The sequence below is a fragment of the Leptidea sinapis genome, chromosome 14 (assembly GCF_905404315.1).
Source record: "Leptidea sinapis chromosome 14, ilLepSina1.1, whole genome shotgun sequence".
NCBI classification, from domain to species: Eukaryota; Metazoa; Arthropoda; class Insecta; order Lepidoptera; family Pieridae; genus Leptidea; species Leptidea sinapis.
This window is the reverse complement of record NC_066278.1, coordinates 11,447,417-11,459,682: the sequence shown is the minus strand read 5'-3', so window position 1 is coordinate 11,459,682 and position 12,266 is coordinate 11,447,417. Positions and strand designations below refer to the sequence as shown.

The 12,266-nt window shown below is 33.3% G+C and overlaps 1 protein-coding gene across 1 annotated transcript in view; it reads left to right on the top strand.

Moving 5' to 3' along the window:
* The first annotated feature begins 12,123 nt into the window (after positions 1-12,123).
* Positions 12,124-12,266, top strand: part of LOC126967984 (excitatory amino acid transporter) — a 79,975-nt gene continuing 79,832 nt past the window's right edge. Inside the window, exon 1 of the mRNA XM_050812739.1 lies at positions 12,124-12,260. The gene's annotated coding sequence lies outside the window, so the exon portion shown is untranslated. The remainder of the gene's footprint in view (positions 12,261-12,266) is intronic.

Sequence of the window (12,266 nt, the reverse complement as noted above, 5' to 3'; positions counted from 1 at the left end):
ATTTGATACAAATAATTTCATTTATTATAAGCTGAAATTAACTAATTCAAATTCAAATTCTAATATTTTTATTCAAAATAGGATTCAAAATCACTTATTGAACGTCAAACACTACCACCCATTCAAAAGAGACTGCCTCAGACCCGAGAAGAATGGGCGCAAGAATGGTAGCATATACCTACCACTTAGATTTAAGCGACAGCTGGCTACGTTAGTAGCTTATAGTTTTAATCAACATAAAACTTCCTCTGTAGTGATATTTAATAAACATGCCTCTATTGGGCAAAATTGTAAAATAACTGACAAACAAGCGTCTATTGGGGAATGTATTAGTACTAATGTACAAAAATATAACAATGAAGATTTTTCTTCAAATAATTTAAATTAAGTCATTCGACAAAGAGGACAACTCTTGCAATATCATACAATATAGGCAACATTCACCAAATGTAACTTTTACTGCTAGAGATAATCATAATATAAAGCTCATAAATATTGTTCACCAGAACATCAAAACAAGGAATCTCAAATAAGGAATTAGAAATTGTACTGATTTTGAGCTGCGGTAATATAGATATAATATTATGTATTATAGATCATTGGCGTAAAAGTGTTCAGATCCAGTTTAGTTTTAGAGAACATAAAGTAGTCAGTTTGTTTTGTAGATGTAGGGCAATACATGGAGGTTCCCTAATTAATAATAATTAATAAATTAAAATGTAAAAATAGAAGAGATATTGTTAATCTCTCTATAGAACAACTAATTGAGATAGTGTGTATAGAACTAGAGCAATTGATTATTGTAAATGTATAACACTCCCCCACTGCATCATATGAACAATTTCAACATAGAATGAAGGAGGTACTATTAAAATTTAGCAAAACCAGCAAGTCAATTATAGTGTGTGGAGATTTTAATATAAACTTGCTTGAACCTTCGGCCAATTGTACAAGCCCTAAAAATTTATTTCAAAGTTTTAATTTGTTGTATGTATTTTGGGAACCACTATAACTTAGTCTTCAATTCCTTCTGTGAGGAATTTGACAGGACTTTTACTCCAGTAACGGTAACAGTAAACAACAAACATTGTTTTAATGACTGGGCAACAATTGGTATCCACAAAAGTCGTAAACGCTTATATGACCTTTAAACATTACAATAATAGTGTAGAATTTAAAATATAGGTAAAGAAATACTCCAAGTTCTTTAAAGTAGTATGTCATGAAGCGAAAACACGTTTCATTGCAGATAAAATTAAAAACAGTAATAATAAAGTAAAAGCTACTTGGAATGTAATTAACAATGAAACTGGTAGATCGAATTGCCGTAACACCTCTATCTGTTTAATCATTAATAATCGCGTTATAAATTTGGAAATAGAAATTGCAAATGAATTTGTTAAATACTCCTCCGAAATCCCGATTATCACGACCAAAGACCTTAACTCTTCACCAAAAGCAGCACATGATATTATGCTTAAATTACACGTACCAGTATCTTCCATTGATTTGAAATTTAAGTATGTTACAGGTAGCGATATAATAAAAATCTTAAAATTAATTAACCTAAAAATACAAAGAACCTATAGGGCTATTCGACTAATATTCTAAAATACATAATTGACATTATAGCATCTGAATTAGCAATAATATTTAATGAATGTAAAGATGAGGATGTGTTCCCTGACCTCATAAAATTCAGCGTTTAAATCGGGTAGTTCTTTTGACCCTGCTAATTTCAGGCCTATTTCAGAGCTGCCTGTTTTTCGTAAAATGTTTGAAAAACTTTTACGTCAAAAGTTACAATTGCATTTTTGTAAATTAATGAACAAAAATCAATTTTGTTTCACACGGGGCTTATCAACAATTAATGCGGGCACTAGACTCATTGAGCACATCTTTGACGCCTGGTAAGAGTCACAGGATGCATGGGCATTTTTTGTGATTTTTCCAAAGCATTTGACTGCGTCCACCATGAAACTTTACTCCTAAAACTAAAGCATTATGGAGTGAAAAATAGAGCCCTAAATCTGTTAAAATCATATTTCAGCGAAAGAGTTCAGAGAGTTGATGTAAATGGCAAACGATCTTCGGGTAAACCTGTGGGAATAGGTGTTCCACAGGGTTCTATTCTCGGTTCATTCTTATATCTTATATATATATTAACGATCTACCGTTTGTGGTAGATGATAGCCATGAGATTGTATTGTTAGCTGATGATATTTCACTTATTTTAAAAGTAAAGTGACGTGCAGATATTGATGACGAGATAAACAATGCACTCTTAAAGATAGTGCGTTGGTTTGAGACGAATAATCTGCACATAAACAGTAAAAAAACAAAGTGTTTACGGTTCATTACACCAAACACAGCGAAGGTACAAACCAACGCACTTATAAATGACCAGAGATTAGAACTTGTGGACACTACGGTCTTCCTGGGTATCACGTTAGATAAAAAGCGTCCATATATTGCCCAACTAGCAGATAGACTCAGCTCTGTGGCATATGCCGTTAGAAAGATTGGAGAGTACACGAATGTTGTGACTGCTAGATTAGTGTACTTCAGTTATTTTCACAGCATCGTGACGTACGGTATTTTACTGTATAACCCCACAAATCCTGACATTGATATAGTGATTGTTCTGCAAAAGAGAGCTATATATCATTTGTATTTATCATGGTTATAAACAGTCTCTCAAAGAAAAATTTAAAGAAATAAATATTATGACTGTTCATTGTCAATACATTTATGAAAGTTTAATAAACGTTCACAAAAATCGTCACCTTTTTGCTCTTAATAGTGATTTTAATTATTATAACACTAGAAATAAGGGATTGCTTGTAACTTATTCTAGTAGGCTTCATAACATACATAATAGCTTTAAGGGTAAATCTAAACACTTTTATAATAAAATCCCAGCCACTGTTCAGGTGTTATCTATAAATAAATTTAATTTTTTTTATAAAAAAATGTCTCTGTCGTAAATTCTATTACTCCACAGTTGAATTTCGAAGTGATCGGTCAGCCAGGGACTAGATTATGATTATTTTATAGCGATAGAAATGACTGTACAATATTGTTTATTTTCAATTTCAATTTATTGCAATTCCATATATATAGTCGTTAAATATAACATTTGGAGTTAATACTGTAATTATTATACAAGGCAGTATATTATGGATACCCAGTTTGGGTGTCGCAATTTGGTCTGAACAGCAGACCGTAGTAGGGAGACCCATATGTTAATTTATTTTAGTTTGACTCGTTTAAAAAATCATTTACAGCATAGTAACATTTTTCTAATAAAAAGTTTTTCAGTGTTTTAATAAATTCATTTTCATAATTTATGCTTCGAATTTTGTTTGGCAGATTATTATATATCTTTATAGACATTACATAAGGACTCGATGTACATATGTAGTACTAAATTTGATTTTGGGAGGTTTAATTTATTTATATATCTTTCGGGATATCGATGGGGCTTATTTTCTTTCTTTGTGTAATTGTGTAGATTATTTTTAACAAATTTGCATATTTCGAAGATATATATGGAGGGTAGGGTTAGAATATTAAATTTTTTGAAATGGGGTAGACATGAGTCTGTTATTTTTATGTTGGCCAGTATTCGTATGCACGTTTGCAATATAAATAGATCCTGGACATCTGTGCTGTTTCCCCAGAGAATAACTCCGTACCTCAAAAATGCGTAGCCATAAGCATAATACGCGGCTAGTGCGGTTTTTAAGTTGGTAGTTCTTTTTAGTTCTCTGAGTCCATATATAAATTTCGATAATTTTGTTTTTGTTTTTTCGATATGGCCTTTCCAATATAAATTACTGTCGATTTCAATGCCTAAAAATGTTAATTTCTCGGCGCATTCGATGTCCGTGTTTTTAAAAGTTTATTTAATATTTAATGGTTCCCTTTGGTACGATCGAAATTGGATTATTTTTGTTTTATTATAGTTTATTTCTAATTTATGGTCATTCATCCAGTCAGTAATGTCATTTAATAGTCGAGTGATTTTACCATTAAAATTATAATTTTTTGTTAAAGGAAGTAATAAAGAAATGTCATCAGCAAATAATATACAATGTTCGTCAAAAATTTTCGGCAAGTCATTTATATAAATTAAGTCATTTGTATAATTATTTTTATAAAAAAAATATTGAAAAAAGCGAAAAAAACAAATGCTGGGAGAGTTTCTTGCACCGCTTCTTCTCTCCGCCGTATCCTTCAGACCAAAACACTGTAATTCACATTACTGCTTCACGGCAAAAATCAGCGTCGTTGGGGTACCCATAATCTAGCCGGCATCCTGAGCAAAGGAGCCTCGAACTGGTAGACTTATCTATGTTTTACCGGAGTAAAGTGTGAGCAAAGTTTAAGTACGCTTCATAGTTCTCAGCCTTAGAATACATTGTTTACACGACCTGACACATAATGCATAACGAACTTTGTTTGTCAATGTCTGCGTTACTTAGTTGCTAGCTAGTTTTATATTCAAAATATAAAGTAGCTATTTCCAAACGTGGCTGACTCTTTACAACTTGCCAATCAAAATCGGTTACAGTAACAATAGGTTCGCTTTCTTTTCCTGTCATGTTGTATCTCCGTTTGAAATGTGCCTCTCTCTTGCACGCTTTGTTTGTGTATAATCTAGTAAACTCATAAAAGAGCTATCCAGGCGTCTAACTGATTTAACAGGTGACCCAAGATCTGGTACGTTCCTCTGTCAAAGGATAAGTTTGGCTATACAAAGTGGTAACGTTGCCAGCTTCATGGGCACCTTACCTGCCAATAGCGTTCTTAGTGTTATTTTCTATTTGTAATTAATTAATTTTGTTAGATTATTTAAGTTTTATTTTATTATATTTTATATAAATAGCGTTAATAATCATTAAGACATAATATGTAAATAATTGGAAATATAATAAATAAATATAGTTCGTTGAATTACAAAAAAATAGCTAGTAAACAATTTGTTATTTTAAATCACTTCTTAATTACGTAAATTAAATTTGTAACCAAAATCTTTCAATAGCACTATAAAATAACAAATTGTTTAGTTTTGAACGAGCAACATCTCAAGTCAATTTCCTAATATGCATTTATTGGGGTTGAGCAGGTTATCAACTGTAAAATAGATCCTGTAGATGGAGTCACAACCTTAGACTTGAACAAGATATACCAAAATTTACGATCCATGCATCACTCGAACGGTTGGCTCAATTGGTTAGAGCACCAGGTCGAAACCCGAGAGGTGTGTTTCGAGTCCTACATCGTACATAAATTTTGGTAACAAATTTATTTTGTATAATCGCTAGTATATTGTAAGTTTATAGTTTACATACAGCGTACAGTCTCCTAACCCTTTTACTCATCTCGCTACACACTCTCTATAAGTTTCTTAGGTTACTATCTCCGAAGTTTGAAACATTATCTGGATGCGGCCGAACACAAGTTACAGATGGCTTATAGTTTGTCTCTAATGTAACTAACCAAACATAATTGTTCAAGTTTATTATTACTTTTAATTACTCGCACAGAGAATATTACACGAAGTCTTAAGTGACCTCAATAGATCTTTAAAAGATAATGAATTATAATGTTAATTTACTATTATGTCGTATTCAAATTAATATATTTTAAAATAAGAACATTAATAATTATGAAATTACAAAATATTTTTTTTAAGGAAGAGGAGGTCAAACGAGCGTGCAATATAAAATACATGAGTTTCTTCCAAGAATAGGTGATGATTCGAGTTGATCTGTAAAGCAATGCATATAAGAGTGCAACATATCAATGATATACAGAAGAAACAGTGTAGGAGATAGAATACAACCTTGGAGAACTCCAGTGTTTGGGCTTCGAGTTCAAGGAATAACCGTCGACATGATTTATATACTGCGCCCCGTGAGGAGCTGATGGTCCACTTACAAGACTTAACACTTCGGGAAGCCCAAATAATGGAAGTATTGGGAGGAGCACCTTATGTAAAACATGATCGAAGGCCTTTGCTATATCCAGACAACCGCAAGTCCTTCTACTTTTCTACACTATAATAAATTAAATTTTTCTATCTCCAATTGTTTATAAGCCTCACAAAATATATTTAGGAATTAGTTTATTTCAATCAAAAACATTGTTCTATTCATTATATTGGCTCCCGTTGCTTCATTACTTGATACAAACTAAACAATGAATTAATATTGTTTAAGCAACATAATATCATGAACTATGAACAGTTTTTATAGAAGGACTTTTCCGGTTTTGTTAGATAATTAATTAAAATTATAATTTAGCAACAGCGAGATAAACATGATTTTTTGGTGAAAAAAATTGAGTTAATTGTAGTCGACATTATAAAATCTGTCTAAAAAACCTTTTTAATTTGTGGTGTTCTATCTTCTGCATGTGACTCCTTTAATAACTGTCTCGCTCCCTCTTGAAATTTAAGTGAAACATGAACCCAAAAAAATTTTTGTACCACTGTAAATGAATATGCATAATTCCATGATATTTTTTTATTGAACAGGAGGACAAACGACTACTAGACACACGAAGTCACCTGATGTTAAGTGATCACCGCCACCCACATTCTCTTGTGACACCAAGTTTTTGAAAGGAGTACGCGCGTTTTTGAATGTACCCATATCGTATCGTCCTGGAAACAACGCCCAAGGAAGCTGATTCCACAGCTTGAGTGTTAAAAATATCCTGAAAAACTGCACTGTGGAGGAACGCCACACATCCCAATGGCGGTTATGATATCGTAATTCGTGATGATTCGTACAAAGGTGGAATTCGGCGGTAGAAATCATACCAAATCATTTGGTTGTAGGTATGACGTGAAATATAAAATATTATAAATAAACAAACATCTCACAATGATCTCACATCTACATTTATAATTAGTAAGGATTTTAGATAATAAGTAGCTGACCCGGCAAACGTTGTTTTTCCATATTATATAAATTATTTTTAGAGTTTTTTTTTTGAGTTAGACCGTTTCTTGGACATTGCAACATTACTTTATTTTTCTAAAATAAAAGAATTTTAATAAAATATACCTTGCCTAAGTTACTCCTTATTACATTAGCTACCTGCCAATAAAAGTCCCGTCAAAATCGGTCCAGCTATTTCAGAGATTAGCTGGAACAAACAGACAGACAGAGAGACAAAATTTAAAAAAAATATATTTTGGTGTATGTACCGTAAATATATTCATATATACATGTAGTAAAAAACGGTTATTTCAATAATATCTGAGTACATCAAGAATAAACAAATTATTTAGGTCTCTAGCCTCTAGCTAATAGACGTCAATATCATAATGTTCTGCTCCTCGAACGCTAAACGTTACCGCATCACCAACACAGTATCCCTTCACAATAGTTACCACACTTGCATTAGCGGCTGATATTGTAACGCAACGCATCCGCTCAACAAATATACCGATCTGAAAAGTGAAAAAAATGTTATTCTATTACTTATCACTTAAATAGGATCATAAACTTGAGAACAGTTTCTTCGTAGACTTAGGCTGGCTTAGCATTAGCTGTTATAAATAAGGTTTAAGTCAAATTTACCGACAACAGAAAAGCCTTTAACATAGACTGCAGAATGTGTTGCACCATCGTTTTTCTTGGCATAGTTAAAAGTGAAATATCAAGTCAATATCGAATATATTTTTCAAACTTTTGACAGGTCGTTATTTAACACATTAACAATAAAGTTTAACCGGCGAAGATTGGTTAATTGGATGGTTACGGTTAAAAGTTAAAGTTATCACGTCATCTAAAAAGTTTCAAATGGTGCAAGACATTTTTTGCTTAGCCGGTAGGTACTTTAACAGGTTATTTACTGCTAAAGTTACTTGATACAACCAGGCGTTAAAATATACCAGCGTAGACCAATAATGATAGACCGATAATGCGTGACTAATTTGTCAATGTGTACGTTAGCTACTGATTTATTATTTCAAATACTAAGAAGCTTATGCAAAGAATGGTAAATATTGGCGCCATATTTAATTTGCTCATGTCAGAGCGAACTTGTAACTGTCAAAGTCAACGTCCACATCCCTCCATCTGCAACCCGTGCCCTCTCCCCCTACATCGCAGACACTTTTTCGTCGGTGGATCACGCGCTGAAACACTTGCTCAGCGCTTCGCGACTCGCGTATTCTCGGACGCGCCACCTAACTAACCTCATCAGTGATAAGTCACCTAGAAGTAGTAACATAGAAGAAAGGATTAACATAAGGGCCAATTTGATTTCCCCCGGGGCTGCAGAGGAGTACCAGCATTTACCAGGTCAGTTCCCTCCATACCTGTTTCATTTTTCCTCACCAGCACATCCTGTTACTGTAACAATTTGTTTTCCTTTTCTAACTTGCTGTATCTTCGTTACAGATGTTTCTCTGTCTCACACGCTTTCTTATACACTGTTATACTTTCAGTATATGCTTTTTTTTAAATCTCAACTCGCATCTAAACATAATCACTCATTACGGTAATGTATAATGGGGATAAGTATTTTCAAAACTGTTTCCAGAATAACAGAATCTGTTAATAACTTCCAATGCGTTTTTAAAATTACATACTTGAGCTAAAGTCCATTCAATGCCACTGATTTTTTGCGTCAGAACACGTGACAGATAATATATATATATACATAATATTGTAGTAAGTGAAAGGAGAAGAGTGGTGGGATATCGATAAGAGGCAATATCTCACTGACATCGGCTGTTTTTGCGCTTCGACAGCTGTTGAGTTAGGCTGTTACTCTGTCCGATTACTGTTTGAATATTAATCATTGTAGCTAGTGTTAGGAAAACAATTGCACTTTTTATATATGAAAGTGGAGTTCTTCCTCTCATTAGTCTAGTCGTCAATTTACCTGTATTTCATTATGATCTTCATTGCTTGTATTTACGTCATAGGACTCATTATATAGTACAGTAGTGTTGGCAATATTTGAACAATTTCCACATTTCCAGACACCATCCGAATTATGTAGTTCAGATTCTATAAAATTAAAAACAATGTTTTAGTTAAGCATTACAATTAAATTTACACTGTAATAAAAGTTCCAATCTTACACACAATTATTAAAATATATTTCATTCAGGCAAATCACTTATAATTCATTAAATTAAGAAAATTGACTTATAAACGTCAAATTTATTAATTTCCCTATTTACAGTTTGCAAAAAAAGAAGCATCTTTGCAATAAGGTTGTCTGTCTGCAAATTTACGGTTTTTGTTACGTTGGCATCATTACGGTCATTGTCAGTACGACAAAACGTGTTTGATACTTAGTTAGATCCTACTCAATTATCATTTTGTACTAGTATGCTTCTAGGTTAGATTAATAGACATACTATATTTTTTTATGGAATAGGAAGACAAACGACCGCCCACACTCTCTTGCAACACCAGATGAATCACTAGAGCGTTGCCGGCCTTTAAGGAAGGTGTACGCGCTTTTTGTATGTTTTATTCTCAGGTTTACAGCAAGCATTAAGGCTTCTCAACTAAAATGAAAGTGCTGGCTGTACTCATTATAATGCGTAAGGGCTATCCATCAAATCAAGTTACATGAATTTCATGATTTTGTTGACACCTCCCTCGTCTTCGTCACAGCTGGTCACATTTGTGAGACACCAACCTAGTGTGATGTCACATAATAGGGGTTTTATTGTAATAGGTACTTCGAATTGACATAGAACCTTCATAGTTTGAGATTTTTCACATGGTGACTATGTAGATCTTTTTTTTTATGTTAGATAAGAAAGATGGATATTTCAAAAACTCGAGTGATTGTCGAATACGACTTCCAACGCGGAGCTATAGTGGCAGAAACAGCTCGCAATATCAATATTGCGTTTGGAGACGGGACAGCTAATGAACGCACCATGCAATTTTGGCTAACACGCTTTCAACAGATGGAAACTTTCATTTGAAGAACGAACCACGTGGAAGACCGTCCACACAGGTGAGAGAATTGAACAATTAATTGAAAGAGGTGGTGGAACTGAGCCAAACTACCCAGGTATTAGGTGCCTAGAAATATTGGCTCATTTGCATCAAATCGATAAAATAAAACAATGAAAAATGGGTGCCTAATTATATGACTAATCTGCAGAAAGAAACGCGTGTTGAAACTTGTGTTGCCTTGTTGAATCAGTACAGAAATGAAATACTGTTATAAAGTTTGCCAATAAAACAAACTACACCTCACATACAGACAGAAGTACAACTTGCAACAGTATTTTTAATTATGTTATTATTTAGTAGGTATATAGTTTAAATTTATTGTTGTTATATTAAGATACATAAAATATTGTATTTTTAAAAAATTTCACATACTTTGGGACCCCTCCCCGCCCTTTGTCACACTTTACCGACCCCCCTCCCTCATCCATAACATGTGACGTAATTTTTGGATGACGAGTTTATTATAATAATAAAGGAAAAAAAAATAATTATCATAATAAACATTGAAATTGTATAAATTATTTCAAACTAGCTTTTACCCGTGAAAGCATACATATAAATTATTACATACAGCAGTTAGCTGTGGTTAATAATTTTTTTCAAACTACGTTTTTTTTATTTTCATATCCTTTGCTAAAGCACAAAATATATTTAAAGCTATGTCCTTTTTCAAGTAGGTCTACTCTATTTTTGTACCAAATATAATCAAATTCGAACACAATGTTAGGCGTGAAAGCATGGATTCTTTCGTCCCCCTTTTTCATCCCCAACGCTAGAACAATTATTTATATATTTCTTATCAAGTGCCATGATACAAAATTTCATGGTGTCATCTTTGATAGTGACAACTTCCATTCAAAGCTCCACTCCCTATTTCAACCCCTCCAAACCTCTCTTAGTCACAATAAAATAGGTCCTTTACCAAGTTTTTGTCTATCTCTGTACTAGATTTAATCAAAATCATTTCAGTGGTTTAAGCCTGAAAGCTTAATAAACAAACTTACATTCACATTTATAATATTAGTAGAGATAAATAATCAGTTATTAAAATCAAAGTCAGATTCAAAATAATCTGTTCCAGATATTACCGCAGTTGTTTTAGAGCTGTCCGAGAGGGACTCGGACATATCCGTATCATCTTCAGATGCTGATTCCGCTACACTTATAATAAATTCTTGTAAATTACCAATTAATTGGTCTTGCTTTTAATACTTTTCTACAATCTGTCTCACAACATCATTACAATTAATTGTATATCAGGAACAGCAATTACCTTTGTGATACTTTAACATTTTTTGCAGTAACTTATCGCTTAACTAAAATCCAATATATTCATTCTATCTCATTCAAATCCCAACGATATGGCGCCAACTTGACCACCGTGTGACCATGTGCTTCTTGAAATTGATTTATTTCGTGTGTAGAATCACCTTAATTATTTTTTTACTTTAATTCTTATTTTTTAACTTATCCCATAATTCAATATATGGGCAGTTAAACACTTTGATTTTTCTTTACGAGAAATCATTTGAGCTTGTGAGTGACTAGAAATTATATTTGAGCTGCTACCTACCTATTGAGGTTTCTTACCAGTGGGAGGATTCTATGCAAATGATGCCAGCTAAGTGAGAATCGCAGCTCCTTTTGGTTTGAAGGCGCTGTAGCTGACTAGCTATAGACTGAATATTGGGAACGGCCGTTAGTTATTTGACTAAATAACTAACGGCCGTTCCCAATATTCAGTCTATCTCTTACTTGAGATAAAAAGAAATTGCAATTCACGCGTACCAATATAATGCGATAAGAATTACTTATCGCGTATATTAGGACGGCTTCAGATTATTGACAGTTAATGACCGACAGTAGACGGTAGTAATTTATCTCTATCTGTAGATAGTATATTGGGAACGGCCGTTAGGCATGACATCTTATATCTCAAAGTGACGAGTGCAACTGCGACGCCACAATTTTGAGTTAAATCAAGAATCCTGAGCGGCACTGCATTGGGAATTGGTGCAGCTACTATCTGGTGGACGTCTTGCTACGTTCGTCATAAGAAAAAATGTTAAGAATGATGATTTGACTGAACACGCTACACAGTAGTGGGTGGACTGGGCATTATCATATTATGTTTTAACATTGTGCACCTCTGCCAAAACTGATAAATATCGGCGTTGTATGTAAGGGGGGGTCAGTAAAGTGGTGACTACAAGTAGAGTAGTGATAAATAGAAACAGGGATTTAATAAAGGTAAGT